This window comes from Molossus molossus, unplaced genomic scaffold (assembly GCF_014108415.1).
Source record: "Molossus molossus isolate mMolMol1 unplaced genomic scaffold, mMolMol1.p scaffold_m16_p_7, whole genome shotgun sequence".
NCBI classification, from domain to species: Eukaryota; Metazoa; Chordata; class Mammalia; order Chiroptera; family Molossidae; genus Molossus; species Molossus molossus.
Window position 1 is genome coordinate 107,181,416 of NW_023425401.1, and position 23,229 is coordinate 107,204,644.

Below are 23,229 nucleotides of genomic sequence, written 5' to 3' on the forward strand. Positions count from 1 at the left end.
GGTCACAACCATCCTACCAAGTAGCTGTTATTGTCATACCTATAGTATTTATGGACAAGGAAGCTGATGTTAGAGTCATAGGGCAAGTGACAGATATCAAAACACATGATAATCTAAATACTGCACTATATTATATCACAGACTATCAGGGGATAATGGCTTAGCCTAATGACTTAGGCTGCTGCAACATCTTATTAATTTGGGGGCCACCGGAAAAGTCCCCTCTCCCCTCTGAACAGCCGTATCCCCTTGTTCTGTAACTACCGCAGTAAGATGTCACCATAGAGTCATGTAACTGATTTTTGCAAGGGTATCGTTGGTGTCACATAGAACAAATTTTTATGGAAAATTTAAAGAATCAAGAACTAGTCTCTAGTGGGGAGCCAGGATCAGGAGGAGGGTGTCAATGGGGAAGAAAGGACAAACGTCTGTAACAAAAATAAATTCATTAATAAAAAGAAAAGAAGTTGTTTCTAAATTAGACATGAGTTTGGTCAGTAAAGTTAGTTAATTCTCCCCCCTTGAGAGCATTTAATTCTATTCTATAAATACTAATTTAGGGCCTGTAAGTGCCCAAACGTACTGTGTTCGGTTTTATGAAATGTGTGGGTAATACAAGATATGCTCTCTCCCAGCGAGAGGTTTAGAAGGACACAGGCAGGTTGTGAGATAACAACATGTATATTAAATAATATATCAGAATAAGGTTGAGAGGAAATTTTCTCGTTCATCTAAGGATTTGCTTCTTCCAAGAAGAAATTTTCTCACTTCCTATCAGTTGAAAGTATTCACTTACTATTTTTTATTAACCCTGAGCATATCCAGAACGATGCCTGATCCCCAGCTTTCTATTGCACCCCATCCTGTTCTCTCCCCAGAAAGCATGTCGTATAGCTGAATGAGAAACAGTGACACTATACCAGAGATGACTGCTCTCGCTTATTAAAGCTGATCATTGGAGGCCTTAATACTTATTAGTGATCAATTTCTTGGGAGTCACATTATCACCAAGCAAGCCAACGTGTCACTTCACCAGACCCCTGGAGCCAAGAAAGACAAGGCTAGTTAGGAGAAGGGACCAGGGATGGACCACTGTGACCACAGTTGACTAGAAAGGAAATAAAATGATTCAAGAAACCTTTTAAAGGAAGACTACATTTCAACAAATATTTATTGAGGGACTAGCATATTTATGATACCATAATAAACACCACAGAGACTGCAAAGAAGGGGAAAATAAAATAATCACACAGTCAAATAGAGCAGCAGCAGCAACAATGCAAGCCCAGCCATATCAAATAACCCAGCAGATGAATAGTTCGCATGTTATAGGGTCCAGAAATAAGACGGATCTGATTTCTCACAAACCGGTAAAATGTGTTTGATATTGTTGTACTCGTGAAGTCAACAACCATGAAACGAAGAACTTTTACGAATAACAGTGACATGCTGTTATCATTGTTATATGATAACAGTATATGTAAAAATGTATAAGTAATTATGCAATAGATTGTGCTCAAAATAGATATCATATTAGTGGGCAGGATCCTCTCTCTCCATTTATACTCTTCTTCCTTATTCCCAAACATAGCGCTTTATTTTTAATTAACCAAAGGACATGCAAAATCTGTTTTACTAATGACCATTTGTGGTACTGCACATGGTATTGTATATATAAAACAGTATACTATCCATCTAATTACATGTCGATAAGCAATTTACGGGTTATAATACCTTTACGTTATAACATTCTCCTTAGCATAGTTTCATATACAATCCTAATTTCCCGTTCAACCCTGTTTTACCCTCAAACAGGGTAAGCTCTTGACATAGTTCTTTCTAGCTGGTCTCATCACCAATCCTCTCTGTCCACCTGATAGCCAAGCTAGTGCAGGTGGTCCCATTACTACCTGGAATTCCAGTGCTTATCAACCTCTGAAGCGTTTAATCTCCAGAGACCATCCCGCCCAAGACTAATTCCAACAACAAAACTCCTGACTCCTGTTTCAAATGCTCCCCTCGCCTTCTTTCTCCATACTGATTTCTTTTCCGTTGGTTAGGGACCAGTGGGTGGCTGTCTTCTGCACAGCTTCTAGGACCAATCTGTGTTTTCCTTTTTTCATGTTCATTTCTAAATTCGTCTTTACGCTTATGAAACATTGCGGTTAAATGTGATTGTCCTTACCTTGGCCAACCTGAGTGCATTCAAAGGGGATGTTTCATATGTCATCACATGCTTTGACATTAACAAACCTTAATTAATTAGTATTTACAAATTTGAATCAGATTTAGAAAATACTTCTTCTAAGTATCTTATTCCTCTGGAATCATTTCATAATCTGCATTACTGTAGGCCAACTGCCTCTTTTTCAACTTTTAATATCCTAATATAGAAAAATATTCTTCAGGAAAATGATCTACACTTGAAACCTATGTAATCTTATTAACCATTGTCACCCCACTACATTTAATATAAAAAAGAAGAATACTGTTCAATTTAGAATTGTCTATTCTGAAAATCATATGTAGTGGTTTTCACCTTGGGAGCACAAGAAGCTTTACAAAATAATTGTGCTGATCTTTACAATATAGTCAGTATATAAGTACCCATTCACGCACAGTACACGTGTCCACGGACGGTACGTGTAGTGCAGTACCGAGTCTTTGTCCAGAACAGCTGTTAGCCATGGCACTTGATGAACTGGGACTAGACCTAAATGATGCTTTTCCTGGGGCCTACCCTACCCACGCCTACACTCCATGAAACTAGGCTGTCTCTCAGAATCTCCTTTTGTTTTGATTCTCCAGTTCATGTACTGTGATAACTGTTTTCCATTACCCATGCATTATAGTTGATTCTCATTGCTCACAGGAGTTATGCGTTATAGATTCGTCACAAACACCCAGTGAATACTGAACCATTGCTCCTAGGAGAAACGCAGGCTTAGGTTCCTATGACCCTCAGTCCCAACATTTTTTTAAATTTAATTTTTACATATGTTTTTATTTGTTTTAGAGAGAGAGAAAGGGAGAGGAAGAGAAAGAGAAGCATTGATGTGAGAGAGGAACATCTATCGGTTGCCTCCTGTACGCCCCCTACTGGGGATCCAGCCTGCAACCTGGGCACGTGTCCTGACCAGGAATCAAACTGGCGACCTCTTGGTGCTTGGAACAGTGCTTAACCAACTGAGCCACAGCTGGTAGGGCTGTCCCAACATTTTTATCAACTCATACACACCTTCTTTTAAGGCACTTTAGTTAATACATATTTTTTATTTATTAAGTTTGAACTCACGGCCAACAGCAATACAACTCACACCTACACAAAACACATGTACTGTGTCGCATTTAGGAACACTGAAGAGAACTCAGCACTCTACATGAGGCCACCAAGACAGCAAAATGAGCAATGAAAATGTAAAACATGTGGCAATAAGTAGACTGTGAAAAGGACATGTGTTTGTAGTATGAAATATGTGCACCTTCACGCCCAGGTACACGGCCATGAGCAATCATAGCAACACCCAGCATTGATTTGGGGGATACAAATAAGTTTCAGCAAGTAGGCAAATTTGCACATGGAATCCACAAATAATTAAGATCAACTATATATCTTTTTTTTTCCTAATAAGTTTTCATTGATTTTTTTTTTTTAGAGAGGGAGGGAGAGAAAGATAGAAACATTGATGTGAGAAAGAAACATATAGCCCTGGCCAGTTTGGCTCAGCGGTTAGAGCGTCGGCCTGCGGTCTGGAGAGACCTGGGTTCGGTTCCCGCTAAGGGCACGTACTTCGGTTGCAGTTTGTCCCCGGCCCTGGTTGGTCGTGCGGGTGGCAGCCACTCGATGTGTCCCTTCACGTCGATGTTTCTCTCTCTCTCTCCCTTCCTCTCTCTCCCTCCCACTCTATCTGTATAAAAAATGGAAAAATATCCTCGGGTGAGGATAAAAAAAAAAAAAGAAAAGAAACATATAGATCAGCTGCCTCCTGCACGCCCCCTACTGGGGGTGGAGCCAACCGGGCATGTGCCCTGACCAGGAATTGAACCAGGACCTCTCAGTCCACGGGATGATGCTCAATCCACTGAGCCACACTGGCCAGGCCCACTGTATCATCTTTTAAACAAACATAAAAACCACAATTCAACTTGGGATTGGCAGTAGAAAGCAGAAGACACCAGTGAGCACCTGCTATGAGCTGGGTGCCCTGTATTTAATAACGTGTTGACCAGGGGCCCGGAGAGTGTGTTTCGATGTGATTTGTCTTCACTTGAGACAAACATAATTTCTGTATGAAGTTGGCCTGTGTTCTTTTCTTGATAGGTGACCAACTGAGAGTGAATAACATCTGGCAGCAAACAAAAATATAATTGAGAGCAGAATTTAGTTGTTTAATAGCCACCCTGTAGATGCATAGTATGCTTTCATTGTGTGGGTTTTTGGTTGTTGTTGTTTTTTAGGATTGCCATTGTAATGAAAGCATAGACTTTGGACTAACGAATGTGAAATGCAAAGCTGTCATAATTAAACCAGTACATCACTGGTGCAAGACAAGACAGAAGGGTCACTGGAACTAATTGAAAAGTCAAAATACCATTTACCTGAGAATTAGTACATACGAAAGCCGACCGCTGAAACAAATGGGAAAAGAAGATGAATCGTGCTGAGGAAATTGTAGGACTATTATTTTGAAAAAGTTATTTTCCACCTCACATTAGGTACTACAATAAAGTCCAAGGAATTCAAAAACTTACAGAAAAAGGACACATAGAAAAGTGATACTAAAAATAATATTTTTCTCATCTCCAAATGAAAAAAAACAGTCCTTGTATGCATCAAGACAAAGAAAAATTGGTACATAGGACTATATATCAATTAAAATTTCAGGTAAGTAAAAAAGGTCAGCAAATTAATACGAAAGAAAAAACTGAAAAAAAATCTGTTGACATAAAAGTCATATATGTAATGTTTTTGAAACTTAAAAATCAACAACAAAAAGTAAAAGCTAATGAACAACCAGGTTATAAAAGAAGATCCAGAACTTTTCAGTGTGTTAAAAAAAAAAATGTTGAAGTTCTTTCCAACCTAAGAAATACAAACAAAAATAAGAATATAATATTTTTCATCTCTGAAATTGGTAACATTTGTTTTTGTTTAATGACAGAGCATTTCTGACAAGTAATTTTGCAAAATAGGTAAATATTTGTAACATCTTTGTAGTTCTTGAACAGAGATTTTCACTTCTAAAATCATATCCCATGGAAATAATTCTAGATCACACAAGTTTTTTTTTTCTAGATCACCCCTCCAAAAGTTACATGTAAGTCCCCCAAAAAAGAGGAAATGGTTAAATACACTGAAGTCTGGACACATAATGGTATTTTCTTAAAATAAATCTCCTAAAAGTCTTTTTGAAGACTATTTACATGAACACATGATAATGGCACAATTTTTTTAAAAAGTCATAGTGGAAAACTGATACAATTTTATCCCAGTCTTACAAGTGCATTTTTTTACATGCATGTACATGAAGCTGGGAAGAAAATAATGAAAATGTTCATAGATTATTTCTTGTCAGTAAGTATAGGAAGAATTTCTATTTTCTTCATGGTTTTCTATGTATTCTAAATATATATATATATTTTATTCTATTTTTGTTACAGAGGTTTCTCTTTTTTTTCCCCATTGACACCCTCCTCCCCATCCCCCGACCTCATCCCCAGCTTTGTTGTCCGTGTACATTGGTTATGCGTACATGCATGTAAGTTCTGTGGTTCATGTACAATATTATACATTACTATAATGTATAATACAGTATACATTATTCATATACTTTAAAATGTAGGTCTTAACAGTCTCTTTTCTTTGAATTTACAATTTGACCTTTTTTAAACCACGAAATTTAAGTTTCTCAAAACGGTCACACTGAATATTTAACATTTTTTAGGTTAATGTATTTTTAAATCTTCATTTTTTTCCCCCCACTAATATTGTGTACTTTTAAATACTGGCATATCTTCAGCGATGGCTACGCCTATTCAAAGCCAAAATTCCTGCCAGTTTTATAAAATGTGGAACTTGTTTTCTGTGTTTTGATTTGTAGGATAAATAAATGTTCTGCCCACACTCTGTCTGCCTTGGCTGCAGACCGGTGGCAGGAGAGGGGACTGACTAAATGACCAATAAATACAGGAGAAGACCTGAGACTTTTTTGTTTTTATTATTACTTTTTACAGCCGTTCTGCTTGTGAATTATTTATAACACTGCTGTAAACAATGTTGGGAATCGAGTCTCAGATCTTGCTTCCAAAGGATGCATTTTGTCTTTATCGTTCCAAAATGTTATGACGATGTTAGGGTTATAGAATGAACGGTAAGTTTTATGGGTTGTCAGATGATTATGGGAACAAGTGTGCATTTCCTTTAAGAAACAGTGGGAGCTGGAATACGTAGGTGTTGCAAATGCTTTCTGAGCCAGGCGAGGGCTGGGGGTCTTCGTTCATTCCTCCTCCTGTAGGGGTGGGAACTGTGGGCAGTTTCTCTGAGACAGAACTTCCTTGTCTGCAAAACAAGAGTGAGTCTGGCGAGCATGCATCTGGTAATCACAAAACCAGAACTGCCTGTGCTTAAAGAATCCATCCAGCCCAGCTGGTGTGGCTCAGTGGTTGAGCGTCGAACCCTGCAACAAGAGGTCACCGGTTCGACTCCCGGTCAGGGCACATGCCCAGGTTATGGGCGCGACCCCCAGTGCGGGGCATGCAGGAGGCGGCCAGTTGATGTTCCCTCTCATCGATGTTTCTCTCTCTCTCTCTCTCCTTTCCTCTCTCTCAATCAACAAAGAAAAAACAAATTTAAAAAACAACGAATCCGTCGAGATGACTCTCGCTGGCCATTTTTTATGGAGCTGGATAAGAAAGAAGTTAGAACTTTATTCCTCAAGGAAACGGGAGTGCCGGGCATTCTGAGTGGCTGATAGATGGCAGAGAAGCTTTCGCCAACGCTGACAGCTTTTAGAAAAACGAGTGTGTGTCCCCTAATCACAGCTTCACTTGAGAAGAGAGGCCGGGATCTGCCCGCCTATCAGGGAGGTCTGTAGTTCTTATGCTGATCAGACTCTGAGAAAATTTTCAGACATAGGTCCCACGAACTGCAAACCGTGGACAGAAACAGGGCATGAGTAAACTCTCGAGGAACGCGTGTTTCTGGGCCGTGCAGAGTCCTGGTAAGCCGGCCATGGTTGGTCAGGTGTAAACTGTGCTCCCAAGTACATAAAGGAATGGACAGCTATTATGGCCTTGCGGGGGTCACAGGAGGTGGACATTGTAAGCTCTCTGCCAAAGCTCACTGCTTGAGATTTTAATATGCATGTAAATATGCTAACTGGTGGTCGTCTTCTGAAGCCACTCTGGGTGGAAGTCAGTAAAAACCTTCCCCAGTGGCTCCTGGAAGTTATACTCCTGTTTTCTGAGGCAGGAGGCTATGCATCTGTGTCGTCTAAAAGGGAGGTTATGCCCCAGCAGCGTAGCTCAGTTCACTAGAGCGTTGTCCCAATACGCCACGGTTGTGGGTTCGATCCTGGTCAGGGCATGTGCTAGAACAACAAATTGATATATCTCTCTCTCTTTCTCTTCCTTCCCCCTCTCTCTCTCTTTTGCCCTTTCTCTCTCTCAAAGGAAAGAAAAGAAGAAAAGAAATCAAGAAATAAAGAAAAGTTTTAAAAAAAATAGTAAAAGGAAAAAGAGAGGTCATGACATGGTAGATTAAGCCAGACTTCCTGAATTGCAGTCCGGTTCTGTCACTTACCACATTTCTGACCTCCAGCAAGCTTTTTATTATTGTATCCCTGAATTCCCTCATCCGTAAAAGACAGTAATGGTAGCCTATATCTTCCAAGATATTAGACGCCTATTGCAGAGCTCAGTGAGACCTAAATGTCAGTTACATCTACTCTTTTGTAAAGAAAAGCAGAGTAAAAATTGTAATAATTCCATTTTACACCCTTCAAAACTAATTTTGGTCTACAATGAGTCTGTTCTGGCCAAACTTTCAATTCTTGCCTTTATTCCGTTGCAGTTAAACAAAAGCACCGTGAGAAAGGAGTCCATGGGCGTCTTTGCCCTCATCATTCCCATTGCCTCCTTCCAAACAAAACACTTAGAAGCAGTTCCGTAGATTTCGGTCACACTGTTTTCATGAAAGAGCCTTGGTAACCCGACCACAACTAATGAAACCCGGGCTCCAGGTTCATTCCGTAGGCTGCTCGGTGTTCTGCCTTCACGTGAGAATTCTGCCCAAAAGCAAGTTCTGTGCTGATTAGCAAAGAGCTAACCCCAACCCAACCATCTCTCGGTGACTCGAAACGAACAGCCCGGATAGCATGCGGTGGGGTGCTGGGTTCACCTGCAAATGTTAGTGTACGCGCCGAGGGGGGAGGGCACTTTGAGGGAGAGAAGGGGTGAGCAGAATTGCAGCATTTGGGGGGATTTCCTTCGTCATTCTACTTGTGGAATTTTCCAACCATTTTGTATTTCCGTAAGCTAGATTTATATAGTTGATGTCTGCGATGCATCAACATTACCCTGAAGGCATGCAGGTTTCTGCCTAAAAGTCAAATACGTACTAACTTCACTTTGGAAAGTATCGTGTAATTATTTGACCTCTCCACCTGCATTTCTCTTCGATCGTAGCTTTGCTGGGATTGATACTGCATTTTTAACAATATAAACCTTTTACCTATGCGGTAACACTTACATTGCTCTCCCTGAGTGGGGCGCACTCCTTGAAATCCTAAATAAACCCAGAGTAGCTTATCTGCTAAACTGACTCTGTTTTTCTGCAAGATGCCCCCCAAATGGAAACGAGACAAGAGACAGGACCTGCGATTCTTCGCTTTGCATCCCCGGGACTCAGCTTTCTGCCGAGCGGAGTGGGGTGCTCATATTTTTGTCCAGTGCGGTTCCTAAACGGAAGCAGCCTGTGGGCCACCAAAGGTGCAGTCTTGTGCTGACGTTGACTACTCGAGTCGGAGTTCTGGAGAGTCAGTGGGATGTGGTGTTTTCAGGATGATTGAAAAGCTCTCCTGTGCACTTTTGGCTTTTCTCAATTTCCCAGTTTTCCACCCACTTTAGGACCTAATCCTCCCGTGAGCTTTGAATCTACTAGAATGAAAAGCTCAAGCTTCATAGCCAAACGGCCCTGGATTTGAATTCTGCCGGCACCCCTCGCCCGTGTGGCTTCGAGGAAGTCGCTCCACTTTGCTGGGTCTGCATCCGGATGCTCCTCCGGGCGTGAGCATCACAGAGCTCGCAGAGAAGTGAAGAGGTTCACTGTCAACCATTCTGCATCTGCACTGCCCTAGAAGTGTTGGCGAGGGAAAAGCTTGCACTTCAGAATTAAACTAACCATGGCTTGAAATCAAAATTCTGCCACTCCCTGGCGGTGTGACCTTTGAGAAGTTATTTAACCTCTCTGGGCTTCAAAGTATGGATGGTAACATTCCAAAGGAGACCTCTTAATATTTCATAATATATAACATCAAAACCAGCATGGGAAAGGAAATGGAATAAGAAAACAAAACAGAAAAAAATAAGAACCAATTCAAAAAATAGGAAGAAATTTAAAAGAATCATATAAAGTCAGGAAAAATAAAAAATATAAGACAGTAGGAACAAGTCTCTTTCATATATATATTCATTGGATTAAATATATCAGCTAAAAATACTTGTCACAATTGATTAAAAAGAAGCTAAATGGTTTTTTAATGAGTCACATAAAATAAGAGGAATCAGAAAGGCATACTGTAAATGGATGAAAAGTGTAAACAGGCAAATTATAAATTAATGAAAAATATGAGTAGCTATAATATAAGTAATGCAGACTTTAAAATAAAAGGGATTTTGATGATAGGGATAAATGATGATAAAAGATTCAATTTGCCTGGAAAACATAGCCACTCTATACTTGAATGCACAAAGCAAAATATGCTCAAAGTGTATAAAGTAAAAAATGACAGAAGTACATGGAGAATTTCATAAGTCCAATATTGCAAAAGAAAATTTTACATACTAATTTTTAAACCGATCATTTTAAGCCCATAAAAGTAAGTAAAAATAGAGGTTTCAGAACATAATTAACCAGAAAAACAAAATTAACAAATGATTTAATAAATATAAATAGAGCCTAAACAAAAGAATAAAGAACACATGTTCTTCTAATATATAAATGAAATGTTTATAGAATTTTATTACTTTCTAGAAGGAAAGTTTTTTCAAGTACTTGTAACTGAGAAATAATAAATCTGTGTAAAAATTCATGAGATAAAACATGAAGGTAATTATAGTTTATTTTATACTTTAAATGCTTACATTAAAAATTAGTTAATGCTAGAAACTAATAGCTAACCTCAAATAAACAAAAATAACGAGATAATATAAGAGCAGAGCTTAATGAAATAGAATTTAAAGAACAGAATAGAATTCAAAGGATCAACATAGTCAAGTTTACTTCCTTGAAAAAAGAAAAACCTCTAACACAGTTGGTTCAGGAAAAATGGAGGTTAGCACAAACAAACAAGACAGGAAATGAAAATGGGAAATCATTATAGGCAACAGAGATTTTAAATGATAGTAAAAGAATATCATGAACAAACTAGTCTGATACATTTGAAAGCAGACAATATGAAAAAATTCCTCGTATTGTGTGTTAGAAACCTATTTCTATCTTGGTTTTTGAAGGTATTTTTATTAGGAATAGAATTCTAGGTTGACAGTATATTTTTTCTTTTTCTACTTTAAAAACACTGTTCCACTATCTTCTGGTTTGCATTGTTTCCTGTAAGAGATTAGCTGTCATTCATATCTTTGTTCCTTTATGTGCAATTGTGTCCTTTTTGTCTGGCTGCTTTCTTGGCGTTTGCTTATGATGTACCTTGGTGCAGTTGTTTGGGGTTCATTGTTCTTCTTGAATCTGTGCTTTTAATATCCTTATCTACCTCTTTTATCATTCTTTGGATCTTTTTTTTTTTTTTTTAATCCTCACCCAAGGACATTTTTCCACTTTTTTTTGTTTGTTTGTTTGTTTGTTTAGGTAGAGTGGGAGGGAGAGAGAGGAACAGAGAGAGACATCGATGTGAAAGGAACACATCGAGTGGTTGCCACCCGCACAACCGACCAGGGCCGGGGACAAACTGCAACCGTGGTACGCGCCCTTAGCGGGAACCGAACCCGGGTCTCTCGGGACCGCAGGCCGACGCTCTAACCGCTGAGCCAAACCGGCCAGGGCCTTTGGATCTATTTATATCAGTTGACTTTTCCCATTACGAATTTTATTTTTTTATTTCTTTTCATGCCTGGTAATTTTTTACTGGATGCCAGACAGTGTGAATTTTCCCTTTTGGGGTGTAGATATTTTTATATTTCTTGTGCTTTGTTCTGGGATGCAATTAACTTACTTGAAAACAGTTCATCTTTTTGAGACTTGCTTATAAACTTTATGGCTGATTCTTGATACATTACTGATACAATTTCCTTCCGAGTTCCTACCTGGTTCTTCACTCTTCCTGGTAGGAGCATGGCTTTGTGGAAGATGTAGAGATTGTTATCTTAGCTCTTTGCAGGTCATCATTCTCCTTAATAAGGCAGTTTTCTTACACGCGTGAATTTATTTGTACTCAGCCAAAGACTCGAGGCAGAACCTCTGGAGAGCACCAAAGCTCTCTGTCTATGCAACTGTCTGCTCTTTGGGATTCTGTCCTGAGCACGCTACATTTCTCGGCCTCCCTAGACTACAAATTCTGTCTCCTCAATAAAGGGTGCCTGCCAGAGTCCTGAGTTCCCCCTTTCCTGTGCTGAGGCCTTAGAAGTTGTACCAGGCAGTAGCTGGGGCGGTTGTTGGGCTCACAGCATTAGTGTATCACCTCTCAACAATAACTGTCTGTTACTATGTAGAGGAGGAAAAATAAGCTTCTCTCTACCCTTCTTAATTCTTGGCTATGACCTTTCCCCTGCCCCCTCATAATAAAAGACAGATTAACAAGAAAAAGAACAAGTTGTATAAACTGTATACCTCATGTATATATGGGAGATCCCCAGGGAAACTGAGTAACTCCCCCAAATGGCTCAAGCTATCACCTTAAATACCATCTTCAGCTAAAGACAAAAGAATAATGTTGGGGGTGGCAGGGTAGGGGGTGACACTTCACAAGAAGGCAACAGAAGGAAATGTTTGGTGAGCAAAAGTTGTCCTACTGTGTAGATAAGTCTCTCCGTTAAAAAGGGCATCTCTTGCCCTGGCCAGTTTGGCTCAGCGGTTAGAGCGTCAGCCTGCGGTCCGGAGAGACCTGGGTTCGGTTCCCGCTAAGGGCACGTACTTCGGTTGCAGTTTGTCCCCGGCCCTGGTTGGTCGTGCGGGTGGCAGCCACTCGATGTGTCCCTTTCACGTCGATGTTTCTCTCTCTCTCTCCCTTCCTCTCTCTCCCTCCCACTCTATCTGTGCAAAAAAATGGAAAAATATCCTCGGGTGAGGATAAAAAAAATTAAAAAAAAAAAAAAGGGCATCTCTTGTAACAGTTCTCTTCCTAGTACAGGCCCACTTTCTAACGTAAATTTCCTTTATAAATATAGATTTCCTTTAGGAAACAGTAATTTCTGCGCCGATTTTAGAGCTGCTTCTGTGTCTACAACTTCTCAAAATAACCCTATGACAAGGAGGCCTATTTGGGGGTTGCATATTCTACTACCCTTCAACTACCACATGTCCACTGTCTGAAAACTGCCTTTTTACCCCCAATGTTTTAGTCATTTCAAAGTAAACCAGGTCTCTTTTACTTCATCTTGGCTGGAAGCAGAAGTTTTTAAATCTTTCTATTTTAAAATGTTGTCATCTGCCCTGGCTGGTTTTGCTCGGTGGTTAGAGCGTCAGCCTACACACCAGAGAGTCCTGGTTTCGGTTCCCGCTAAGGGCACGTGCTTTGGTTGCAGTTTGTCCCCTTTGTCCCCAGCCCCAGTTGGGGTCATGTGGGTGGCAGCCACTCAGTGTGTGTCTCTCACATCGATGTTTCTCTCTCTCTCCCTCCTGCTCTGTCTGAAGATAAATGCAAAAATGTCCTCGGGTGAGGATAAAAAAATAAAAATGAAAATGTTGTCATCCAATTAACATGCGAAGTTTGTAAGGACTTAATAAGTGTATGCACACACTCTGAAGGCTTCCCTGGGTATCAGTTTAGAACCTCAGTTTTAAGGGTTACCTTTGAATGAATACTCATATCGGAGACGGGGAAGAGAAAGGTGACGTTTCTATGATCTAAGGAATCCTAATAGGTGACTTCTGGAGAAGATGAGAGAAGAGTGCAGTCAGAGAAAGAAAGTACTGTATTTTCTCACTTATATGTAGAACTTAGTGAATGAGATAAACTGACGAACAAAACAGAAACAGAGGCATGGATACATGCAACAGACTGACAGCTGTCAGAAAGGAGGGAGGGGGGACTGGATGAAAGAACATGAAGGGACTAATCAAAGAACATATATGCACATAGACACAGACGACAGTGTGCTGACAGCCAGACGGACAGAGCGGGGTAGGTACAGCCGGGCAAAGGGGGATAAACGGAGATGGGCACACAGTGCCGTGTGCAGATGATGTTTGACTGAGTTGTACACTTGGAACTGTACGGTTTTGTGAACCAATGTCACCCCAATACATTCCATGTCTTTTTCTTTATTGATTTGAGAGAGAGAGAGAGAGAGAGAGAGGAAGGGAAAGGGAGAGAGATAGAAACATCAATGAGCAAGAACCTGGGTCGCCTCCAGCACACCCCCCTCTGGGGATCGGGCCCACGACCTGGGCATGTGTCCTGACCGGGAATCAAACCAGTGACCTCTTGGTGCAGGGTCAATGCTCAACCACTGAGCCACACCGGCCGGGTTGAATTCAATTTTTTAAAAGAAGAGGACGTAAGAAATCAAAAAGAGGAGGGAGAGGGAGAGGAGATGTCATTACTGAGAACAATTTCAACTCTCTGAAGCCAAGCATCCAACAGAGAGCTCAGGGGAAAACAGAAGCCCAAAGGGCCCTTGCTCTAAAGATTAGATCCTCACTGACTGGGTGACGACCACTGTCCTAAACCCTTTACGTATGAGCTTATTTAATGGTATGATAACGTCATGAAGTCATTGTCATCCTTTAAATAAACAAAAGCCTTCAAGGTGGGAAGTCGCTCTGAAGGGAAGGGTTTGTTGAGCCCGTGCCCGCCGGAGAGCACCAGGTCCCGGTGGGCAGTTGAAACCAGCAGCTGCCGGGCTGGGTGGAGAAGACGAGCAAGTCCGCTCTCCGGGGACTGGTGGGCTCTCGTCCGCCTTGGGTCGGTTTGAAAGCGTTGACATGGGCTGTAGGTCGCGGGCTGGGGGAGGGGAAGCGGGGCTAGTCCTGGGGCAGGTGCAGAGGCCGTAAGGAAGGAGGGTTTGCGCTCCTGGGTTGGTTGTGCCGACAGTCTGAGAGGCCGTGTGTCATCGGGATGCAGTGGCTCTGGGTGGTCGGCTTCTCTCCAGATGACAACAGAAACAGGCACCTGGAGGTCAGCTCAGTCTGGGCACACACGCAGGGATGGGAGCGGTTTAAACAATTAGCCTCTTGTCTCTTCCTTCCACCCCCTGGGCTGCTGTAACTGAATTTAAGACAACTCAGAATCTTTTATCCTTGATCCCCATTCTGCAGATAAAGAAATGGGGTAAACCCATGACCCGAGATCCCATAGTTAGTCAATGACATGGCTCAGATTTAAATCCAAGCTCCTCAACCGCTGTATTATGCTCCGTCTTATCAGATTTAGTTATCTTGTTGTAAGCTCACACCATATTAAGAAGAGAATTGTAGATGCTGAGATAAAGTTGTTTATTTGAATGATGCTTGGACATCGAAAGACTTTTTACCCAGGACTGCTCTACAAACATTACCCGGTGGAGGTCAGCGTGCAGGGAAAACCTCCTATTCCTGAACGATACAAGATAAATAAATTAGGAATGACTTTAAAATATTATTCAATCATCCTTTCATGCTTCCCCCCGCCCCATGTGCTAAAAGCCAAGTATTTAGAAGTCTTATGTTTTTCCCACAATGACGGAAGTAGAACGAATACAGCCCAGTCTGTTTCAAAAATCAAGTGTCTTCGACAGTGTGATGGCTCGCTTCTCAGGGACCAGTCGTAGAACCTCTACGGGGAAGACTTCACTCTTCCCCCAACACATCCCAGTGTCAGGAGACCAAGCGCTGAGCTCCCCTGTCCTGTGTGGTCGGGAGACGCTCACTTCCCCTTAGCACACAGGAGACATGTCTGGCATGCCCCGTCGGAGGAGAAAGTCGCGTCTTGCAGCAGTGAGGGTCATCTGAAGACCTTTCGGGGTGGAGGCGTCTGGTGAGGTCACCTCCCAGACAGCACTGGCCGTGGGTGTCACAGCATCTCCGAGAGGAGAGGGACCCGCGCACATCATTCCGGAGGGATGAATTGTGGGTGTTGATTCTTCCCCTGTAAATACTCACCCTGTGTAAACTCTTCTCTCTTCTCTGCTGTCAGGACGTTTTATAAATGCTGCATACAAGTCTTTAATTCACCAGCCTGCTGGAGGCTTATTTATTTTTTTGTAAAAGAGAAGCTGGAGAAGGCGTTTGAAAATTCATGGGCCGTCCCCTCCAAGGCTGCGGTGTGCTCTCGGAAGGGCTGCGAACACTTCCCTTGAGGACACAGGGCTCTGACAGGACAACCGGCTTCCCAGCTAATGACCGCTGGGAAATCCCGGCCTTAGGCAGCCCGCTGGGACCTTGGATGGAGGTGTCAGCGTGTTTATACAAACGTGTCTGCTTCGGACTTGGCGATTGGTGGACGTCAGTATTCCCCACCCCTTTAGTTCTTTTTTTTTTTTTTCCTTTATTGATTTAAGAGAGAGAGAAACATCCATGAGAGAGAGCATCGATTGGCTGCCTCCTGCATGCCCCCCACTGGGGATTTGGCCCACAAGCTGGGCATGTGCCCTGACTGGGAATCGAACCCGTGACCCCCGGGTGCATGGGTCGACGCTCAGCCACTGAGCCACAATGGGCAAACTTTATTTCTCTTTATATCATTTCCCATCCTCCTCGTCACCTCTCACACTCAAACCATAGACTGTGCACCCGACTCGACACCACAGGATGATGCTAATATTCGGTGATGAACTGATTTCACCAGTTTGACCAAAACAGTAAGACGATGAGGTGGGAGTCACAGGGTACATAGTTTCTATTAAATTAAAAACCTACCTTAATTTTTCTAAATCCTGTTCCTCTGTAAATTCTCTTCCCCTCCAGACTTCTTTCTAAGGTGCAGATGGTGAGAGGTACACTCTTAGTTCCTTAGATACTTAGGCCAAAGGCACATCGTAGGTGATACTCTGCAACAACGACACCAACGCAGGGAGACGCCTTCGTTTTCCTCTTACTTCACCCCCAGCTTTAAATTATTACTACAAACCAACCTCTGCTTCCCACAGCCTCAGAAATAACTCCTGATCTCCCCTGGGGCATATGATATCCAAATTAGGAATATTTTTGTCTTCACTCTCTGTGAATTCCTCTGGATAGTTATGTGATCTCTCAATATAAGAAATGAATGAATAATGGATCTTTTGCCTGAAATACGTGATCTCTGGTGAGTCAAGGACAACTTGCCAGGAACAAGACAGTCCTGCGGGACACCTGTGCACGGTCACTTTTAGATGCACGTAACGAAAAATGGAACTTCAGCAACAACAAAGAATGGTGACTCTTTAGGGTCAGAACAGTACTCTGAATAGGAGACTGAGTTCCAGCCTCTGGCTGCTGTGATTGACTGGACAAGTCACACCTTCTCTGACCATCAGTTTTCTAATCCCAGAATACACGGGGGTGGGGGTGGGTGGTTTCTAGAGCTAGGATTCAAAAGTAGAGTTTATGCAAGTTATAGGGGCCCTCGGTGCCGGCATCTGCGTGAAGAATGTCTCACTATGTATTGCTATCCGGCAATCTGATATTCCTATTTTCCTCTTTGGAGCCTGTGGTTGGATTGTAGGTCCCCCTCTTGCTGGACCTGAACTTCAAACCTTGGCTCCTGCTGCCACCTGGTGGACACATGTGGGAGATTCTGAAGGCGCGGGCCGGCTCCTCCTCAGCCTGAGAGCCCCAGGCGCTGATCCAAGAGCAGGTTTTCTGTTCAACTTCCTGGCGGCCAAACGGCCACGTCTTGGCTCTTTGCCCCTGGACTGTGCGGAACGTCACTTCGTTTTAGCCACCTGAGTGTCTTGTGCAGAGAGCTGAGGAGGAGAGAGGGCAATGTGCTTTACGATGATCATGAATGATCTGCTCTCGCTCAGAGGAGAGGCACACTGAGAAATGACATTGTTTTGTTTAATAAAGTTTCATTCCCGGTGACTTGGCCGCTTTTTCTATCAAGCATAATGGGGACACAAGACCATGCTGCTATTAAATACCCCAAATAATTCCTCCAGCCTTTTATCCCCTAATAAGTCAATGCTGGGTTGTTCGGCTCTGTGTCACCCACGACAGTCATTTAGTCGGTCAATTTCAGGCTAGTGATACACTTGGAGTAAGAGGAGAGCAATATTGATGCTCCCTGTTCTCTGTGAGGAGCTGTCTATAAATTCAAGTCCCCAGGCTCACCCTCAATTTGTATTTAGCAGCCACCACGCAACGTAATATCTTCGTAAAACTAGATTATGACCCACATATATGGAACACTAATTAAAGCTGTTGGAAACAACCCATTTCTCCTCGGAATATTTATCCAAATACCTGGAGATCAGAAAATGGAGTGCGAGTCAGCTACGTTCCTGTCTAGGGCTGTTACATACAGCAAAGAACATTTGACGAGGAGAATGGTGATGCTTGAAGCTGACACAAGGGTGAATTTCCCTGTTTCTATAAGGCTAGAGTTTGGATTACCAACCATCCGTGCTTTTCAAAGTAGTGTTTTATTCTCAGAAGTTAAAAAGTCCTTCTAAAATCTCTTTTATTCAAAATACATAATTTTTGCTAATTGACTAATTCACCTGCTCGGAGCGGTCTGTCTGGAGTCCTTTTAAAAGAATTCCCGTGCTCTTGCAACTTTCAGAATGAAAAGATTAGCCGTTTGTACTGTAATTTCCCACCTTTTAATAAAATTTCCATTCACTTCATAAGGTTAGGGTTTTTGAGAGTTGTTTTAAATGTATGTAATATCTCTCCTTAGACTTTTCTACAATTAAACATATGCTGTCGTTTCAAAAAAAAGTGTTTAGCCAGAATAACACCTATGTCTCCCATGCCCGAAGCGTGTTTACCCCGGAGGGCAGAGACAGTCGATGTGCACCACGGGGAGTCGGGAGTGGCCGGTGGCGAGGGCAAAGGTGAAAGCCAGGTGTGGCCAGTCATGGCGCCGGACAGAGCAGAGGAAGGCGGAGTGTGCTCCAGGTGTGGCCAGGGGTTGACCTACCTGCACAGCCCACCTGGGGGGCAGAGCACCTGTGGGCTGCTGAGCAGGTGGAGGGGTGAAGAAGGGACGCATGAGTAGTGACCCGCCTTCAGTTTTAACAATCCGACCAGAAATTTCTGCTTGTATTTTACATGGTGGGTTTTTTTCTGGTTTTTGTTGTTGTTTGTTTTGTGTTGTTTCTGAATCAAATGAAAGCTGTTCAATTCCCATCCATGAAGGTTGGCAGGGCCCCCGGGAACAGTCCTAGTGGGGCGCTCCGTCTACAGGTGCAGGGAAGAGCCCTATGTGGTCTAAGAGAATGGAAGGGTCCCTTGTCCTCCTCGGCACCTGCCTGTCACTGTCATTTGTCGCCCCTCTGAATCTGTGCAGATAGAAAGAGTTTGGGGTCACAATCTAGTTGAAAACTATTGCACAAAGTTGAGAAAATACCAGCTGACACTATCCAAGGTGTGCTTACCCACATTAACATCCTCGTAGGGGTCAGGACATCCCACTGTAGTTCAGGGCACCAGACTCCGTCCCCTGTCCCTCTGAAAAACCCACTGAATGTGGCCCTTTGAAATCACTGACCTGTTGACTTCCTCTGGTGGAGGTCACAGACCTTTAAGGTCCAGTGTTCTCAAAGCATCAACTGATACTTTCTTCCTCTTAAGAAAGAAAATCATAGCATGACACAGCCAGCCGTTTTTCAACCGAGTTATTCTACCATGTTGAATGCGTACGAAATGTCTGCTGCTCCATCTATTGTGTTTCTACCAGAGGCCGGTTCTAAGCCTGGTTCTGCTCCTATGGAAACCATTCCACGTGGTCTCGTTTGGTTCTGAAACCACCGTCAGAGGCCGTGCTGGCAAGGACACAGGCTCAGGGGGGTTCGTTTGGCCAAGCAGAAATTGGCCACCGCGATGTGGGTTGTTGAGGAGGACTTGAGATGGTGGCTTCGTGATGACTCTTGTTTGATGTCAAAGGGGTTTTAGTCTGATCCGTTCTGTCTCCGTCTGCTCGGCTGCTGGGACTGAGTCCCGTCGACTGCGGGGCTTGTACACAACTGAAATGTACTTCTCACGGTTCTGGAGGCTGAGAAGCTCGATCAAGATGTGGGCAACGCAGGCAGATTCAGTGTCTGGTGGGAGCCCACCTCCTGATTCATACGCTGCCATTGTGTCCTTCCCTGGCAGAAGGGAGAAGGGGGCTCTCTGGGGTCTCTGTTATAAGGGACCAATCCCGTTCCTGAGGGCCCCACCCTCATGACTTAATGACCTCCCAAAGGCCCCACTTCCATATGCTAGTGCCATCACATTGCATGCTGGGATTTAACATATGAATTTGGGAGACACAAATATTCAGTCTATAACGCTTTCTTTAGCCCTGGCTGGTTTGGCTCAGCAGTTAGAGCATCAGCCTGCGGACCAGAGAGTCCCCGGGTTTGGTTCCCACTAGGGGCACGTACCAAAAAAATAGTTGATATAACACTTTCTTTAGAAGGAAATATAGTGCTTTCTTTAATGACCATTCTTTCAGTTTTATGAATTAAACAGTATACATTTGTTGGAATAAAGTTATCAACATTTCCCAAATACCCATGGGTTACTTGTGTACTTGTACAACTAACAATCAAAACTTACAGATCTAACCAATTAAATTTCCCAAACACTTCAACATTGGTTACAAACTTATTTAACCAAGCCCTTCTAAGCATTTAATTGAAATAAAAATTCTGATAAATCCAGTGTTTCTGAATATTTTAAATACTTTCCAAGCATACAAAACCCTCATAAAATTATTATAACTACAAAGGAAGGTTATCAGCAATTATAGATTAAAATCAGTTATAAACATGCAATATAGTGAGTTGAAATTTGTCTTTTATCCTTACCCTGATTGATTGTTTAGTTGTTCTTCTTTTCCTGGGTCATGTTCCTAGCATATCAGCTATTTTTACTATTTTTACAGCTGCTTACATTTCAAAAATATTACCATTTTCAAATGAAAAACAAAACCTACTGTAATATCTCATTATTATGATGTATTAGCTGGGTCTGTTGGAACATCTCGTTGGGAATTTTATAAAATTTAAAATATATACTTTACTAAGATTATTGGGGCAACGTGAAAGCATACAATGCCCTGATAATGCCCCGAGTCTACATTTTCACTCTCCTCTTCAGGACACTGAACCAAACTGTTATTTTTGAAATCACTGTTGATTTCTTTCTGTACGTTGTGCTCACTGGTGCTAACAGACTGAGTCCTCCTTTCTACCCAGTGTTTGTGTGTGTGTCTAGCTAGGGGCTGGTCCTTTCTTCCCTCACTATAATAACGACCTTGCTTGGGGTAATTTGGCGTACTGGTTCCATACCTACTCCACTACCTACTAGATATATGCTGTATAATTTATAGTCGGGAGTATAAATAGCAGAGGAAACACAATACTCACCTGTCTTAACACCCTGTTAAACATGCCCTGGTTTGCTTATCCTTCTTTGTATTTTACGTGGCTCGTGTTAATTGTTCCAAGTATTATGATAAGCAAATAACCTTCCAAAGACTAGACTCGACTTCTTTTAGTCGACCATCATGTACGCTTTCCGAGTTCTCTCTCCCTCACGTGATGCCAAACCATCGAATGTGGTCACTGGGAGCCTCTTGCACCTGCCCCCACCCTTTTGATATCTCAGTGCTGTGCTTGTGTTCTGGCGACAGTGAGATGCTCCCAGACCATCTCCAACTGCTTGGCTTTACTGCTCCACGACACGGACTCGGCATCCCTACCAGAGGTGGCGGAGGTCAGCAGGGAATAATATTTAAGTCCGAGGTCTGGGTACAAGGACGACAAGGAGAGTTCTGCTGCTGTCTGGGCATCGGCAGTGACGACAGATGGAAAATGCATGTTCTCGATGCAGTGTCGTAAGATCAGATGCTATTCCTCCGTGCGAGTACATGTTACTGTGTTCTTCTCAGATGCGGGGTTTCGTGGGTCACTGATACTCTTGCATTGCGACGTTGACCCTTCGACTTTGTGCTTGGGCAAAAGACTGAAAGGTTCCTGGTGCCCACTTTTGTACGGATTCCAAACCACATATCCCTCCATCGAACTCGCTCACAGTCTCTGCGTGCACGAGTGTAACTGCAAGAATGTATAGGGACGTCGCCTTACCTGCGGGCAGCAGGTGATAGTGGCCCTTAGATGTCTGTACATTGCCCTTGGCTTTTCCCCCCTTCCCCCCAAGAGTAAACATCAACTATGACCTTCGTTTAAATTCCCTTTGTTTTTATGCTTGTCTGAATCAGCCACTTCGTACCTTCACGTAACAATCACGCCTCCCTTTGGAAAGATGCTATCCCAGGTCTCGAAACTGACAAGCAGTGAGCTGGAGGATGAAGTTACCTAACTTCGCCTATTAGGGTTGAGAAGCCAGAGCCTATGGGACAAAATGAAGATGAGAAAAAGGCAGTATTCTTTAGATTTTTAAAAGTTAACACATAGAAATGTTTGTTTTGGTGGTGTTTTATCTTCACCCGAGGACATTTTTGCATTTATCTTCAGAGAGAGCGGGAGGGAGAGAGGGAGGATGAGAGAGAGAGAGATACATCAACATGAGAGACACATCGAGTGGCTGCCACCCACACAACCCCAGCCGGGGCCGGGGACAAACCGCAACCGAGGGACGTGCCCTTAGCGGGAACCGAACCCGAGACTCTCTGATCCGCAGGCCCATGCTCTAACCACTGAGCAAAAACAACCAGGGCAGAAATGTTTGTTATTCTAGGAAACAATTATGTACAATGTAAGAAAAACATAAAGAAAACTCAAGATTGGGAAAAGTTATTTCTTCATTCTTTTTTCCATGTATAGTCATCTTCTCGAGTGATTTTAATATGCCCCAGTTGTTGATATATCTGCTACGTTGTATACGGAACTGTTTCCATAGTTCAGTTTTAACCTTAAAGGCACCACAAGCCAAAGACAACCCAGCCTTGTAGCGAGAGAGGAAGGGGAATCTGTCCTGACTGGTTGGGAGTTGATGCTCTGGAGGATGTGGGAGCGTTAAAAGGCAGGACCAGAGCCCTGGCCAGTTTGGCTCAGCGGTTAGAGTGTTGGCCTGTGGTCCCGAGAGACCCGGGTTCAATTCCCGCTGAGGGCACGTACCTTGGTTGCAGTTTGTCCCCAGCCCTGGTTGGTCGTGCAGGTGGCAGCCACTAGATGTGTCCCTTTCACATCTTCACGTCGATGTTTCTCTCTCTTCCTCTCTCTCCCTCCCACTCTATCTGAACAAAAAAATGGAAAAATGTCCTTGGGTGAGGATAAAAAAAAAAAAAAACAGGACCAGAGGCACAGTGTCCAGATCAGACCGCCCCCTTCAGGTGTCAGGGACATGACGTGAAGGACTGATCACCCGCAGGAAGGAGAGAATCTGCTGAGATTCTCCCCGAAGGACTAAAGACAGGAAGGATGGAGACACATGTTCATCGTGCCACAGTGGCCTGGGAGACGGTCCTATTTTGCCAGTGATTTGCCTGAAAAATAACGTGCCCTCGAATAAGGAAACCAGTGTAAGCTGGACCGAGGCCGTGACCTGGGCGACCTGTCTCACGTCCTTGGAGAAATAGGTCCCTAACTCTTACTGCCCTTGGGCTGAATGCTGACCAGCGCGGCAGGTGTCGTGTTGTGTTGACGGGGAGAGGTCCTTGTTTTCTGTTGAGTCCTGTGGCCCCACACAGAAACAGGCTCCCCTGT

At 43.0% G+C, this 23,229-nt stretch overlaps 1 protein-coding gene across 1 annotated transcript in view; it reads left to right on the forward strand.

Moving 5' to 3' along the window:
- The window catches only part of CNTNAP2 (contactin associated protein 2), a 1,693,809-nt gene that overhangs the window by 1,465,246 nt on the left and 205,334 nt on the right, over window positions 1–23,229 (forward strand). The window lies entirely within an intron of this gene.